Below are 17,867 nucleotides of genomic sequence, written 5' to 3'. Positions count from 1 at the left end.
TGTGTCTGTGTCCTCTGGTTGAGATCTTCTAAATAACTATTCAGACAGAATAAAGAAGACTGAATGGGATTTAAATTCATCTGAAAAATAGGAATAATTCTTTCATAAATTTTTATTCATGTTTTGTGTTTTGAATAATTTGGTTTTGTATTAGTAGATTACAAGAAATTTATCTGGCCTAAACCCTACTTGATTCAAAGAGCCTCATCTGACCTTGGGAATTTTCAATGTCAAATATTCCTTTTAGAGAAGTGCTTCCTGATCCTATGTGTCTTCATCCCTTTCCAAACCTAGATCTCCAAATATATTTACATACAACTCATAAACATAGCAGCCTTACCGTTATTTAAGGAGCAACCGGATATTTTTATTGTTGGTGGGTCCCTAAAATACAAGGAACTGTATTAACGGGTCCCAATTAGGAAGGTTGAGAAATATTGCTCTAAAGGGCCTTCTTCTTCTTCTTTCTGTAAAGGAGATCTTGAGCTAAGTCTCTCTTGGTATTGAGCCATGTTTGTTTAAAGTTTTTATTGGTTATTTTATTGATCTACATTTTAAGTATTATCCCCCTTTTTGGTTTACCTTCTGCAAACCTCCATTCCACCCCCCATGCCTCCTGCTTCTATGAGGTGTTCCCCCCTCCACTCCCACCTCAGCACCCTACACTGGGGCATCAAGCCTTCACAGGATCAAGGGCCTCTCCTCCCATTGATGTCCAAAAATGCCATCCTCTGTTACATATGCAGCTGGAGTCATGGGTCCCTCCATGTGTACTCTCTGGTTGGTGGTTTAGTCCCTGGGAGCTCTGGGGATTTTGTTTTTCCTAAGAGGTTGCAAACCCTTTCAGCTCTTTCAGTCCTTTCTCTAACTCCTCCATTGGAGTCCAGGTCCTCAGTCTAATGGTTGGCTGTGAGCATTTGCATCTGTATTGGTCAAGATTTGGCAGAGCCTCTCAGGAGACAGCTATAACAGGCTCCATATTTTTTTTTAACGTCAAACACACATATAAACAAATAACATACGCTCGGTGATAAGGTAACTTTAAAAAGCAATTAAAATTATAATGCTCCTTCTAGAATAATGAAAATGATTTTTAATTTCTTTCTTAAAAGAAAGAAATTTTTTTTCATGGTGGTAGATTGGCCTTGGAGGTTCCTGGCCAGGAATGTTAGCGATGTCTTTGTATGTTTTTCCAATTTTGTTTTGTTGTTGCTAAGTGAAGGGAAATACTGAGTAACCACAGCAAGAAGATGGCCTAACCAGAAAAGAACATCAAACAACAGAGTGCACATACTCAAAACAGACAGCCTCTCCCGCTCTTGAGCGCGCTTCCTACCGGTTAGCTAGAGAATGGAGTGAAGTTAAGCTGACTTTTCCATGAATCTCAAGCTATTTAGCGCCTTCTGCTTCAGACATCCCTGTGCCTCTGGCATTTCTCTGAAGTAGGACTATCTAGAGGAGGTCACAGGCTCAGACAGGCTTTCTTAACAAGTTCCCTTCTGGTCATTCAGCTTTCATGTTCACTTACGTCTACAGTTTTGAATCTGTCTGGGCAGAGCGCTCTGTGTAGGGACTTCCGTCTCATGCGCGTCGTCCCACCTGAACCATCCCACTGCCTATGCCGGGCTCTGAAGAGGTTCTTTTTCAGTAACAACTGTTAAATGTGTGCGGTTACATCAGATCTCACAGCAGACATTTCCCTTGTTTCCAGGAAATCGTTTAGTAGAATCTAAGCCAATCCTATGTCATCATTTTCAAAGTCTGTGTCTGGTCTGCAAGAGCAAAATATTAAGCATATTTTTATATGAAATACGGAGAGGTAACGAACGCAAAACTGTATTTATCAAATAAGAGTTTGAGAGAACTGGATAATTATTTATTATCTATGGATTTTCTGGCACATTCGCTTAACCAATTAATTATTCTAGATTATTTCATTAGCAACATTTTCCCAGGAATTGTATGGAGGTGATGCGGTATATAGAGCTTATAAACAGAATTTATAAACAAAAATGTTCCCTGTAAACAGTGTTTTTATTCTACAATTTTTCTTCTTTCCAACTAGCACTAACCTAAGTATTTTCACAGCAGTTTTAGACCACCTTGTCTTCTAGTGTTTAGATGCCCTTGTCTTTAAGTCTGAGTCAAACTAACCACAGGAATAAAATCTTTACCTCTCCTGGCACACAGCTGGAGCAGTTCTCCAGAGTTTAGCAAGTGGACTTTACATATGTACCTGGAAAGTGGGAGATACACATTAAATTCCAGGTAAAGGACTTAGACATGCCTAAGAGTTTCACCGGTATCCTTTTAGCTAGAATAATAAAATCCTTTAGACTCACACACAGGATGACAGAGGTCAGTGAGTTTAATCACTGGGTTTTGGAAAGTGATGGACATCTGGGTAATTTTCTACTTAACTAATTGAATTAGAAATTTAAAAATATTCATCTGGAAGGGAAAGGCAGCTTTTAGGACATATTAACTAGATGAACAAGATGATAGTTATTTTCTATTTTCTTTGTCATAGAATTATGTGTCTGTGGTCAGTCAGGGTGAACTGAGAACTGAGAAGTACCGTAGTACAGGTAATTGTAGCTAAAACATATATTTCATCACTACTTTACAAAAACATATATGCAAAAATGAACATGATAGTTATCTTCTTCCCTTCTACAAGCAATGGCAAATAGATTGGAGCAAAGTAAAAAGCTTTACTTGTCAATCCTCACTTAAACATACATTTCAAATAAATGATGGTTTACAGGAAATCTATTGCTATAAATAATCATCGATAGCATTTATTTTTATTTTTACACTTGTTTTTCTTCTATGATCTTGCATACTCAATAACACCAGAAGAAATCACTGTGTAAATTGAGAGAAGAAAAAAAATTATCTATAAGGAATTTGTATGCTACTGATAGTTGGTGAATTGGTTTAGGCAAAAGTAGACGGGTTGTCTTTTTAGACTGGAGGGTTTTTTTGTCACTATTTCGATACATTGTCCCAAGTCTTCTGCAACAAAACCAATATCTGAGGTTTCCAATAAGAGGAGAGAGAGAGAGAGAGAGAGAGAGAGAGAGAGAGAGAGAGAGAGAGAGAGAGAGAGAGTTTTGTCATGCTTTTAAAATAGGACTTAGCTAAATTGCCCTTGGCTAGATCTTTGTCCAATATGCCATGCTAGTCACACAATGACTTTTTAGTCCTAGACAAAGGAACTGGGCCAGTTGCCAAGTGCGAGAAGATGGAAGAGATACTAAATCTGAGGAAAATGCACATTCGGTCCTCCCTAAAAAAGCTCCAGAAGTTTTTGGTTTTTATTATTGTTTAAATAAACTAGTGATATCTATTTAAAAATGCCCTAGATATCTAAACATTTCATTTGAGATGGGGATTTTACCTAGAAGAATAATGTTCGGTAAAATGAGCTGAAGTGGGGGTTCTTGGTAGAATCAGTCCTGATTCATCCCTGCTAGGGATTAGACAATTTAGGTCATCTGTGAGTTGTCCGGAATCACTGGTTTACTTGACTCCTACTTACAGTAAAATTACGAGTTCCTTGTTAGTGCCTAGAGCATGATTCACTAGAATACTCTAGAATATTCCAATCTTAAACATTGGAAAACACTGGAAATTACAATCTTAAACAGTATGATATTAAATTGTACTGGAAAAATTCTATGCTTCATTGTCTTTCCCTTGGCCAGTCGGACTTGTAGTTAACTTTGAGGAATTAGTGAAGGGTGATGGGGAAATGATGACATACTAGTTAACAGTTGTCATCTTCCTTTATCACTTAGGGGTGCACATTGTCCTCTGTTTACCCTACTTTCTAGACTTTTATATTGTCTTTAAAAACTATAATTTTCTTACAGGTGAACTAAGAAAACAGATTCCAGCATATGATGGATTACAAATACTTGTTATGCCTAGAAATATCCTTGTTTTTCAAATATATTGGCTTTTATTTTATTTTTTATTACTTTTATATTTTTACCATCCAGTCATTGCACACCTCCCAGTCCGCTCCGCCATAGTTTTTTTTATCCCATTCTTCCCTCCTCCTACCCTGTGTCTTCAAGAAGATGATGCTCCCCCTCCCCAGCTACCCCATCAGGCCTCCTCACGCCTTGGGGTCTCAAGTCTCTCAAGGGTTAGGTCATCTTCTCTCACAGAGGCCAGACCAGGCAGTCCTCTGCTGAATATGTTTTGAGGGGCTTCATAACAGCTGGTGCTACCTGGTTGGTGGCTCAGTGTCTGAGAGATCTCTGGGCTCCACATTATTTGAGACTGCTGGTCTTCTTATGGAGTTGTGCTGCTTCTCAGGTCTTTCAGCCTTTCCCTAATTCAACCACAGGGGTCCCTGACCTCAGTCCATTGGTTGCCAGTAAGTATCTGCATCTGTCTCAGTCAACTGCTTGTTGAAGCTTTTATTTATTTAAAAACACGTAAAACTAGGACATTTACATGTAGCTATATGCATTATGTATTTTCAGAAATTAGTATGAGCAGCGATGTTGACTAGAGTACTTGGGGAAACTGGATTTTAAATTATATTCTTAATACTCCTAAGCACTTAGTCACAACTTACACATACTTAAGTGGTGGCACGAGTACCCACTATTCTTTATTTTTCAATGTGTTGTTTTGAGTTGCTAACACTGTGTATTTAACAATTTATCAATTTTTGAATTTTTAAAAAATGTAAATATAAACACAGAAGATCCCTACAGGAGCTATAATAAGGATCTAAAACCTACTTCAAAAGCCACTGTATTAAGGCCTTGTCTCTCAGTACGACAAGGAGATTGTATACTATTAGAACCTGCATGGTGTGGGAAACGGTGAGAACACAGAAGGCTCGCCCTGCAGGAGAACAGGGGGAGCCTGACTCTGGCATATTTGTGGTTTGCTTTCTCAGGACCACACGGTAAGCAACCGTCACCTAGCACATGTTGTTCAGTGTGAGGCACCCCCAGGTCAAAGATAGCCATCCTAGCTGTGGTTCTACTTCTGTGACTAAACAGTAGGGCTGAGGCAACTTTAGAAAGAGTGCACTTAGTTAGGAGGTCTATCACTCAGGAATGGCCTGGATCCATGACCCACACAAGGAATCAAATGTGAAGGACACTTCTAGGTTCTTTGAGTTTTTCCTGGCTGCAATCATGGAGAATCTTCACTCTCTCCTCTGCTATTCATTGTCACTTTATTTTTCTTCTATTTTTATCATTTGCTAATTTCATACTGGTATCATATATAATGGATAAAACATATAGTCATTATATTTTCTACACCTTCTCTTCCCTCTAATACCTTGCTGGCCCCTGCCACCTTTCCATCCCAACTCCATGTGCTCTTGTCCCTTGTTGAGTCCATCCAATGCTGACTGCATTCTCATGGGTATAGGTCCATCTCGTAGAGTGTGGGTGGTCTCTTAGAATATCTAATCCCTGACGAAAACATGTTCTGCATCTCCCAGACATTATTAATTGCTAACAGTCACTCAGCTGCTGGTGGGACTTTGTGGGCTCACCTGTTCCCATGCTGGTGCTTTGGTGGATTTGATCTTTATCAGCTCTCCTGCATATACTCAGAGATGCTAAGATTTTGTGTGCCACGGCTCTGCCATGTCCTAAAATTGTGTCATTGTAAATATCTTGAGCTTCTCCGAATAATTTCTTTCACCTTTTCCCAATGATCACTAAACACTTCGGAGAAGAGGTGAAACATAAACGTTTCATTTTGAGTTAGGGTTCCTCAGTCTTGCATTCGTTGCATGTTAACCTGAGTTTGCATGTCTCTGTATTAATCATCATCTACTGCAAAGTATTCTCTCGTGAGAGTCTCATGAGATACAAGCATAAAGGAAATGAACATCTCACAGACGTGCACTCATCTATGAGCATAAAGGTAATAACCTAGGGATTGTTTATTACTGAGACTATCTGTATGAAAAAATAGCACCAACTTGTTCTCTAAGGCCTATCACCTTTTGGTCGTAGATTTTTGGCTTCAATAACAAGGCCAAGCATGCATTCCATCTTGTTCAAGAGATCTTATTTTACTTTTAAAAGCTTTTTACAGTTCTTTTTATTACTTCTCATCCTTCCTCTCCCCCCAAATCCCCATGTATGAAGATCAAAGTGATAATACTTTAGACACTCATTATTTAAAAATATTTGTGAAGACGGCTTTTAAAGAGCCGTCTTAAAGCAATTCATATTCTTGTTGACTGGTATAAAACAGTTCTTCCAGGAAGAGCAAGACACGCATGCTTGATTTTAATATCAGTTCATAGAAGTAGTCATGACCCTGGAAACCTCTTAGAATGATCAATATTTTGGTTTCTCAGTAATGTAAAAAATTAATGAAACAAGTTTAGTCATATTAGACATGCTGGACTTTTTTTTAGGTTGATTGATTGTGTGTATGTGTGTGTGTATGTGTGTGTCTATATGTATAGTTGTGTGTGTGTCTGTGTATAGTTGTTTTTGTGTGTGTGTGTGTGTTTATGTGTGTGTATGTTTGTTTGTTTGTGTGTGTGTGTATGTAAATGCACTAGACCCTTTATGTGTCTGAGTATGCATATGTCTTATATCATATGTGAAAATCAGAAGACAGCCTGGGATATTACTCCTCATCTTTTATCTTGTTTGAGGAAATGTCTGGGTATAGCTCCATATTGCCTATGACAGACTACCTACCCCCTGAGTTTCAAAAGAATGCTGGGATTATATGTGTGTCATATTACCTTGCTTCATGGTTCTTAAAATTCCAATTTGTAAACTCACATTTGACTAGCAAGTGATTTACCCATGAAAGCATGTTCCCAGACCCTGTATTATATTTTAACTGAAATTTGGCATCCATTATATATTTCTTAAAGTGATACATTAACTATAGATTAATTAAAATAAGGTTTATTGATAGTAATATGTTTTAAAAGGACATGACAAAATATATCATTTTTAGAACTTAAATGATCTTCCAAAGCACCACTAAGATAATTAAGCACAACTTTGATAGTGGATCTAAACGCATCAATGAAACATTTATAGTTTGAAGAAAGTCTGAGATGGCTTATTTTATTATTGTTCTATGTCAATTATTTTCATGTTTTATTTTTTCAAAACACGGAGTTTAAACATGAAAGCAGTACAGTAATAAGATTCAAAGCCTGAAAATTATGAGATTACAGTATCTTTTTACCTGTATAATTTTTAATTTAAAATATTATTTTCTTTACAAAATTATACTCCCCATCGTCTACATGATGCCCACAATTTATACATTTCGGTACGGCTTCAACAATGGAGACAAATTGGACACACATCTTCCATAATTATGTCCAGATTTGTCATACTAGAAAAGAAATTGATGACTACTTTCTTTAAAATATTTGAAGTAGGATAACGTTCTTTCAAGAGTTTCTTCTGAATTCAGAGATAAAATAATTACTGCTTTATTGGTAGACCATTGAAGAAAGCTTAACAGAGTAATGGGTAACGTGGGAGCCAAAAGATTGGATGTTTCCACACCCGTAGCACAAACAGCTTCTCAGGCACACTTGGCCATCTATCCCACAAAGAAGAAACGTGTAGAGGTTTTAGCATACTGAATTATCTGTTTCTAACACTAGGCAGACATATCTTCCCATTTCCAAATAACAGTAAATCTGAATCCAAAACATGACACAAATCATTAATTCTCAAAAGGGGGATTTATGCAAATATAAGTATAATGAAAATAATTCGGTTACTGTAAAATTAGTCAAAAACTACTATAAATCATACCAAGACTAGACTCTTACTGCTAATTTAGAATTAAGTTTTAATTTTTTTCTCACTGGGAAACAAAAATACTTAATTTTTGAATCTGTTTTGTGTTTAGATGTTATTTTCTAATGCCTCGCTTAATTATGCATAAAGTTGCAAATTTTACCTTGTGAAATCTTTGCCAACCGTGTATCTCTGAATTGGCCTGGAAGAATTTCTGAGTTGTTATTCACTCAGGAAATCGTACTTGGGGCTAAGTATGTCAAGAAAGTCTTAGACTACATTGAATCAACCTCTCTTCAGTCTTTGGTTAGAAGCAAGTTCCAAGTTCAGCAAAATTTAAAGGCTGGCGAATATGAGGCAGTCATGAACTCTACTGTTGGAACCTTCCTGGGTCATTCTGTCATAACTTATAGAGAACATAGTCATCTGGTACATCTTAGCATCTTTCATCCTTTCTAACTGTGAATGATTGTCAGGTTTTGTTCCTTCTTTTTATTCATTCTGCAAATACAGCACAGCAAGCGAGTGTCAAATAGCAGGTGTAGGTTGAAGACATAAACAATAAAGCCAAGCCTGAATACTTAAGCAGTTTAACACCATACTACAGGATTTTATAATCTAAATTCCATCTTCTGGAGGCCCATAAAGCAAGTTTTAGGAATTTATGGCATTTTTTCTTGTATGATTGTAAGATAAATACAAAGCAAAAGAAACATTTTAAAATGAGACATTGGCTACTAGAAGCATTGAATTAGTATAAATGCTAACGGGAAGTATAAAAATTACACTTTATTATAAAAACAAGTATTGAGTGAGGAATGAGCAAAGAATTTGTTGATGAAGTTATACTTCATATACACAAAAAATTTAAACAGAAATTCTCTAATTGTGTGTATATGTGTGTACATGTGTGCATGTATACCTGAGAGTAAGTGCATGTGTATGGGTGTACATCTATGCATATATGCCTTTTTGTAGGTATATGTGTGTGTGCCTATGTATAGGTGTGTGTGTGTGTGTGTGTATGTATCTGTGTGTGTGTGCCTATGTATAGGTATGTGTGTGTGCCTATATATAGGTGTGTGTGTGTGTGTGTGTGTGTGTGTGCATGTGCATGCTTGATTGTGTACATCTGTATATGACAACAGAACAAATTTCTTGGAGTTAGAAAGATAATGTACGATTTGGCAAGCACTGAAAATTTCAGTGTATTTGTGGCCTTCACTACCATTGTCTTGAGAACATTGATTTCAAAATGCCAAAATAAAACTACAAATATATGTCTTTTGTGATACAATTAGAATTGAATTGTAGCTCGATAAATGCAATAAATGACACATCAGTGGTTCAAAAATGTAGCTACAAAAGTGTGTAGAAAGACAAATTGATTAGATATTGAATAATGGGCCTGCCCCAATAATGTCTGCTTGGAATCCTTAGTAAAGGAAAAGAAGGAAAGTACTTCTAGATTGTAGCCTTTATCACGTATTAAAAATATATACAGAAAATACACTAGAGAATATGAGAGGAAAACTCAGGTTATAATTTATCTTGTTTTCTTTAGGTTTTGAAGGTTGTGATATTATACAAAAGTTTCTAAGAACAAGTAATATGAATGTGTATTATTGTTATTTACTACAAATAAAAATGTGAATGAGTTTTGCAGAGTAATTATGACTATTGGAAGACATAGGAACGAACTCAATGATGTAAATCAGACAACTAGTCACCAATATATAAACCTAAAGAATATAAACATGGGAGAAATAGTCTAACCCTGGGAAAAGCACACCAATTCATTATCTAGTACCAAATGCGAAGTCCTGTAAATATACATATACATAACATTAGAAAGACTGACATGCTATATATAGAAATACACACACACACTATTTTCATATAAAAACAATAAATGTAAGAGGAGGTCTCTGTTCTCAGTTCAATGGTTGGCTGCTATCCTCCACCAAGTATTTGTCATGCTCTGGCAGAACCTCTCAGGAGAAAGCTATATGAAGTTCCTGTCAGCATGAACTTCTTGGCATTAGCAATATTGTCTGGGTTTGGTGGCTGAAGTGTATGGGCTGGATCCCCAGGTGGGGTAGGCTCTGAATAAGCCATTCCTTCAGTTTCTGATCCAAACTTTGTCTCCATATCTCCTCCTATGAATATTTTTGTTCCCCCTATTAAGAAGGACTGAAGCATCCACACATTGGTCGTCCTTCTTGAGTTTCTTGTGGTCTGTGGATTGTATCTTGTGTAATTCAAGCTTTTGGGCTAGTATCCACTTATCAGTAAATGCATACAATGTGTGTTCTTTTGTGAATGGGATGGGAATTATGGATGGGAAACCAGGACAGGGGATAACATTTGAAATGTAAATTAAAAAAATCCAATTAAAAAAAGAAAAGAAGTCAAATAATTCCACACCTATGTATATTGTCAAGAGAGAGGAAACTTGGGATTTATACACAAGAAGTCACAACATACAGGAGCTTATCCATAACTCAAAATTAGTAACAACCTATGTGAGCCAACAGATTAATGAAAAAAACTAAAATTATATATGCAAAAAAACAAAAACAGGGGTCATATATTTGAAAGAGGACTTTTTACTACAATTTTTGAATATTCATAACTGTAAATGATTAACACTTTGATATTTTGCATTTGGAATTCTTTTTAGGTCAAAGTATCATGCATTAGCCCTGTAGAGAGATTTTTAGAGGGAATATGCCTCCTAGTGTAGAGGTGGGGTAATTTCAGCTTATGCTGCGGTGCTGTGTGGAGTGTCATTTCCATAGCTGTTGTTATAGGATGACGTAAAAGCCTGAAAAAGGAAGAACACTCATGAACATTGAGTGTAATATTCTAGGGGAGAAACGTTTTCTTTATAATTTTTTTTTTGGTTTAAAATAGCTTGAACACTATTAAAGTGAAAGATAGTAACAATTTAGTAACTCAGTAAAAATAAGTCGCATATGGATCTCGGTAGCTAATAGCAAGATAAACTTCATATATCTTAACCCTAACATAACCACAGTAGCAAGACAAAAGGGAGAGGAGTCGATAAACTTATAAAATAAAGCAAATGCATTCGATTCCATCTTTATGTGCACGCATTTATAACACGGATTGATGAATTCGATTATGCAAAGCTTTGAAAAAAAAGTTTAAACATTGGAAGAAACTGGGCTACTTTTCTAAAATACTTCAACTATCCTACTGCTATTTTGACACGAATTTCTGCTAAAAGACTTAAAAAGATAAAACCTGATGTCACTGGTAAACACAGATGCCTATATTGTAATAAGATTGTGGCAGCATTGCTAGATAAAAACCTTAAGGCACAGGAGAACTCAAGAAACTTTTCCAGGGACCATATAAGCCCTCCAATAAATATGGCGAACAGAAAAGGAAAAATTTCAGTGGCGTCTTGGTCCTATAACAATTTCAGTAGAATGAGATAAAGGGATGGCTTCCCAAGGGAAGGAGAACAATTATACGGCAAGAGATAAGGGATCAGAAACTCCTCAAAGATTCAAGATATGAAGCTTAACTGTCTAAAACCTACCTTCCGGCCTGCTTGTTTTGGTCTTGCTATAGAATGTCTTATTAATTTACATTAATTTGGTTTCCTAATAGTTTATGACTCAAATAAACACACATTATTGTCATTTAAATTGAATGTCAGATTGACAAGGAAATATTTACTTATCGAAATATTGTGACGGGCTATAATTTTTATATGATATATATATGTGTGTGTGTGTGTAAAATATTAATGTCAATATGACATTGTCATTTAAATGGCCATCAGAATTTTAACTAAGAAATTCACATTATATACACATGGTTTTTTTTTTTTGTATGCTTAAAGAGCACTTACCATCCTATCCTAGAAGTTTAGTTTGTAAGCATATTCAACATGTTAAATTATCAGATCTAAGATAGATGATAACTTTATGTTGTTTTCTAAGCATAATTTAATTATTTACAAGTTCTTTTATACACGATCTTTTTGAAATTTCATGAAGTTGATGCACTTCTATATTATAATTTCCTTTCGGGATCAAATGTAAAACTGTTGAGGTCTAACGATGATGTCGACCTAGCAGAAATTGAGAAGAGAAAGAGAAGGGACCACATGATGGTGGGCTGGTCACTACATTTCATCTCCTTTCCAAATGGCTGTAGAAATAGAGCAATTATTTTTAGTCTTTGTATTTCATCTAACTTAGATAAACTGGATTTAAAAATGTGATTAACATAAGTCCTTTAAAGATTTGCATACTTTTGCTACAAAAAAAGGTTTTGAAATGTAACATACAAGTGATTTGGTATTTCTATAGGGTTGACCAAAGAATTGACACATGGAGTTATAAGATTTGAGTTAAATATCAGAAATATGAGTGAAAAATTATAGTAGATGAACCTACATTTGCATTTTGATCTTTCACAGTTTTCTTCGTACTAATTAGCCTAAACTTCTCAACCTTCTAAAATTCAAAATGAATAGTCTTAAAAGTCAGTTTTGCAGAATGAAATATACTATACTGTGTTTGAATTTGTCACTTAATATCAACACATTAAGTTCATGCTTAAAACATATTAACAATTTCCTGTTAAGTGTACACTAGAAGCAACAAATTAAACTGTGAGATTCCTAAAGTGCAGGCATTAAAGATTTTTTTCAATATTTTTTTTCTGTTTTGACATAAACATGGTTGAGCATTGGATTAAAAAAAATGCAAAACCAAAACCAAAATAAATCATTCTCGATTAGGAATACCAAAAGAAAACATGAAAGCTTTTAAATATTTCCATGAATGAAAAGGAAATTGCTTTAGTCAAGGAAGACAGTGCGTTATCTTTTATGCATTATAAGGTACAGTCTTTGGCTAAGCGTAGTACACCAATTGTGAAATCATTCCCAGGACCAAAAATAGATGTGAAGATCCCACAAAGCAACAAGCTGCAGGTTAGGAAAGGTGCTATTTTATCTCAGAAGTGGCGCTTCATAGGAATGCTCTCTCAAAAGCCTCATTTTATGGGAAATGTATTTTTAAATTAAGTCAAAGTGGGTCCTTATTCAAAAGAGGATGTTGAGTTCTGATTTAAGCTGCTTAGGCAATAGCTGTAGAATATCCAACAGTAACTCTTCAGTAATCTCTCCTAAGTCATAACTATTGTGTGCTGGAAGATTATGATTTAAAATAAGAAGTTCAGGTATTTTGAGCCAGAAATACCAATACTCCACAGGCAGTAAAATCTCGACATACCAGCAAGTAGCATAATAAAAAGGAGAGAGAAATTGGTCTATATTCTATCAATTTTATGTCTTACTAGCACAATCAGAAAGCTTTTTGGTACTTTACTTCCTTTATTGTGCAGGAAGGGTGTGAAAGTATGAAAGTATTTTACCCAATGAGACCCTAAGAACCCATGCTTTGGAAAACAAGCATATTGAAGTTGACAGGGGCCCAGTAATTTCCAGTTGTTGTGAAGTCTCCCACTTCTTCCTTTGTCTCTCTCTGGCCCTTTAAGATAAGAATATGCTTATTTCAGAGAGAGGATGTTGGGCACGTAATCTAAGGACCCTGCAATTAAGTAAGCTCTGACAGACACAGAAAGCCATGGAAGTCAGTAATACTGCTATTCAGCAAATAAATGCTAGCTGTCCTTACTGGTTCTGTATCTGTTCTCCTAAGTTTGTATATTTAAAATACATTTACATCTTCACACATTTTAAATCATGTCTTTGAAAAAGAATGAAATAAGCCTAGGGAGCCTTTAAAATTCCCATGATTAATAGACAATTTAGTTAAAATTGAGTAAACCTTTTAAGATTTTCAATTAAGAAGCTATTTCAAAAACTTAAAATGGGGGCTGGAGAGAGCACTGATTAAGAGTTCTTCCAGAGGTCCCGAGTTCAATTCCCATCAACCACGTGGTGGCTCACAGCCATCTGCATGGGATCTGATGCCCTCTTCTGATGGTTTTGAAGAGAATATGACAGTGTATTCACATACATAAAATAAATGAATAAATTTAAAAAAAACTTAAAATGTATAAGAGAAGTGGGAATTTTCAGAAGCATTATCCCACTATTGTCTTTACAGTGGCCTTCATGTATTTCAACTCATAAATTATTTATTTAATTAGAGTAATAGGAATAACTATGGGTAAAATAAAATAACACTGAGATAAGGATAAAACGAAATATTCACTTTTATGGTGCAAACTAGTTATAGTAACAAAAGAAGAAATATAATCATAAAAGTTTATATTATATTCCAAATATTAATGATATAAAACCAAACTTTCTGGCTTTTTTCCCCCACCCCAAATTTCTCTGAATTGCCTTTTTTATTTGTTCCCAAACTACCCGAAAGCAGTTCATTCCTGGTTTCTTAGCGGAAAGCTTAGAGGTATTTCTTTTTCATTTTCTGCAAATACGTATGAAACGAGAGTATAGTGTTTGCTATTTTTCATGTGAGGATCGCGTGTTACCCTCACACTCCATAGGATGTGACATTACTCTGACTTATTTAACACACCCCAAAATAGGGTTGCCAGGAAACAAAAATACAAAGAAAAAGGAAGGCTGGAAGAGTCTCTCAAGCAAGACTGTGATAGTTCACGATGGGGTCATGATTCTTCCTATGTTGAACACTGACAGGTATATTTTTCTTCTCTGCACAAGTCAAGATGCTGATTCTTGATGTATAAAACTGTTTAGTTCTATTTCCCCTCTGCTATATAAGCTATTACCTCCTTTATGTGTCCTACAGTGGAATGGAGGTCAAATGAACAGCAGCCTAAAGAGTCCCTGGGTTCGATTCTGGGCCTGAGTGCTGCCTGGAGTGTCTCCTGCTTTTGAGAATTTGACAGAGCTATCTTCTATTAGCCTTTAGGGTGAGGTTCAAACTCTGTACATTCCTTTCGCCTCTCTCCTAGCACTATTAGTTTGGGGAATTGGAGGTTTGAATGAGTGATGTGACCTGCCCTCTCGTTCCCAGCCCTGGAACAAACCGATCACCATCCTGTGGCTTCTTTGTGCTTCGAAAGCAAATCTGTTTTCTTGATATTAACTCAGACTCTTTCACTAATTAAGAAGATATCCATATACTTATAAATATGTCAAGTTTTTGAATGACTCATAATGTAGGTCTAAATTTTATGCTATAAAACAGTTACTTTAGATAATTAGGACCAAACTATAAAAGCTGAAAAGAATTTAGATATTAACGTAATATGAAAATACTCTATAAACTTATAAAAATTAATTATGATAGGAATAAAATACTCTATCTCACAAAAACATTGTATTTTTCAATTGCTTAATTCTTATGAAAACACACCTGTATGGTATTTTAATTCTATCACACATAGATCATAACGAACTCTATAAGCTAACTTACTATCCCAAGAAAGCATGCCTACTATTTATGTTCAGTTAAAATGCACTGAATGTATAAACAACTAAATTTCAGTTTGTTTTAAAAAGCATTTAATAATTCATAGTATTTCATTAAGCTTTCCTTTTCACATCTGTCTGTGGAAAACATGACTATATATTAAATTGGCACTGACATCATCATCATCATCATCATCATCATCATAATAATAATAATAATATAATAATAATAATAATAGAATAAGTTGTGAAACAGTCGATGATCAACTCTACTCCTAAAAGATTTCCTGCTGACTTGATTGTAATCTAGATAGGTACACATTCAAAATTTTTCTGTTCTACAACAGCTTTTAATATGAAGAATACCCTATTGGGCATGTGCTCAGATCTCGGGCTTAGTTTCCATTAGCCATTCAATCAAATAATTTCTGAGACTAAATTAATTGGTACTGTACAAATAGAGAAATATAGGTACATATTTTATACAGTGAATTTGTGAGATATAATTAATTAGAGTAGCATAGAAATTCATACTGCATTTGAGAGTTATAATAAATTTGTCATTGCTACCAGCAGTTTACATTGTAAAGTCCCTGTAACAGTTTACTATTGAGAACTGGCTTCACTGAAATGCCCTTAATAAAAGAAAACCAGAAAGAAATACATAATTTATAATACCGTTGAAAAAAGGTTCCTGTTTCAGTTTCGCAAGTTCGGAGATTACAGGGAACAACCACTGCATCGAGTTCCTCTAAACGATTATAAGTTATTAGTTAATGTCATATTGTTCACCTAAACTCTAAAGACAGCTCACTCTCATGGCTCCATTTAGAGAATGGCAACAGTAGAGTAACAGTATCACTCAGTTGAATCTAATTTTAGCTAAAGAGTGCTCATTCTTTATATGGATTATGAGTGATATAAGGCATACTTATTCTAAAGTATTATTTTTGTTTATCTGAAATCGCAACTTAGCACAGCATTTTTCTCCCTTGGACAGCCTCATTCCCACTTGAAAGTTAACTAATGAGCAAATAACAAGAACACATTGAGGTACTAAGAAGGCTACAGGAAGGAATTGCAACCTTGAATCCGAAAGACTGTTGATAGATTAATGGTCTGCAAGCAGGTAAAGAGACAAAGGAAGACCTTTCATTTCCACTTCATTGCCTCAAGGTGCATGTTAGATCCATCTCATCCTGGCATACGCTTGAAGATGTGAATCCCCTTGTTATGCAGGAAAAGAATTCTACTTAGAAAAACAACCACAGACTATGATACTTTGAGCAAGGAAAGAAAGAGCCCCTATCCTAGGGATATGAAATTTCAGTCTAACAAAGTGTGTGGAAATAAAGGAGCAACTTTCCAAGCCAGATGTGACACTTATTGTCTTTGCACCATCAACTCTATTAAAGTTGTGCATGGAAAGCATGTTTAGTCATCCGACAAAACTGATGAATAAAAAAAAATCTTTAAATAAATAATCAGAGTGCCAGTTTTTTCTGAATAATGTGCCATGTGGACATTTCATTTACTGTTTAGCTAAAGGCTATGCAGAACAAAGAGCAGCAGCCAAGTAGACACTAACTTTTAAATATAGATGAGGGCTTATTGGTAAGCAAGGGGCTCAATATTTTTAAGATCCTCTTGGAACAACACCCCTCTCTATATTTTTCCTGTCTTCTGTGTCATCCCTTCCAGAGCTTATATGCTTCATGGATATTATTTAATGCTGTAAGGTAACAAAAGCAATACAAAGGATCATTCCTTCTGGTACCACAAGAGGTACACAATATTAGATGATGATTTCCATTATCACTTGTGTGGATCTTCCTTAAAGATCCCATGACTCTATTCCAGCATAGCAAAATGCGGATCACTTTGGTGGTTAATTTAAAACAGAAAATTTCACATGTGGAAAAATGAAAAATGACATTTTAACTATTTTCACTGATTCAAATATTAAACTTTCTTTCAGACATATTTACCTCATAAACCGTGCAATGTGCCATTATGTCAAGTAGCTGTACTTTGTGGCATTCCTTAAGAAGAAAAATTCCTCACAGGAAAAGGCAACATAGAAGGGATGCATTGTTGATCTTATCAATAGACAACTTTTTATAAAAAGTATTGTAGAAAACCTATTTGAAAAAAAATCTATCAATAATGGATGGTTTTCTCGGGTGATTCCCTGGAAAGCTCTTTACCATTCATATATTTTCCGTAATATTATAAATTTATGTTAGTATATCAGTGAATGAAATAGACCTTAAAATATTTAATATATTACAAAATATTGCTTACATACTTCAGGAAACCACTGGAAAACTCAGCAGTCATTCATCTCTTCATCAATATTTTTTATGCTCCATGATTAATAGGAGTGATAGGGTAAGTTAAGTGAAAATATGTTTACAATTAAAATGCAATGCTTAGTTTCTAATAAGCCCATAGAGATTAGCTTTTATATGTAGGTAGTAGAGAATCTCGTTAGTTTGAATAGAAACTATTTCTTCCAATATTAAAAAGAAGTAATGGAGATGAATAAACAGATGAGCAATGACTTATTCAGCTACATACACATTTCACTCGGTCTTTTAGAATTTTTCGTCACGCAAAGACTGCGAGAAGTTGAAAGTATCATTTGTTCAGTCTGGGTGGATTTATAT

General features: G+C 35.2%; 1 protein-coding gene across 14 annotated transcripts in view; it reads left to right on the top strand.

Annotated features, from left to right (window-relative positions):
• Pcdh9 (protocadherin 9) overlaps nt 1-17,867 on the top strand; it is an 898,173-nt gene that overhangs the window by 581,503 nt on the left and 298,803 nt on the right. The gene's annotated exons all lie outside the window — the stretch shown is intronic.

The sequence above is a fragment of the Rattus norvegicus genome, chromosome 15 (genome assembly GCF_036323735.1).
Source record: "Rattus norvegicus strain BN/NHsdMcwi chromosome 15, GRCr8, whole genome shotgun sequence".
NCBI classification, from domain to species: Eukaryota; Metazoa; Chordata; class Mammalia; order Rodentia; family Muridae; genus Rattus; species Rattus norvegicus.
The sequence above is the reverse complement of the archived record's forward strand: the minus strand, read 5'-3'. Positions and strand labels throughout refer to the sequence as shown.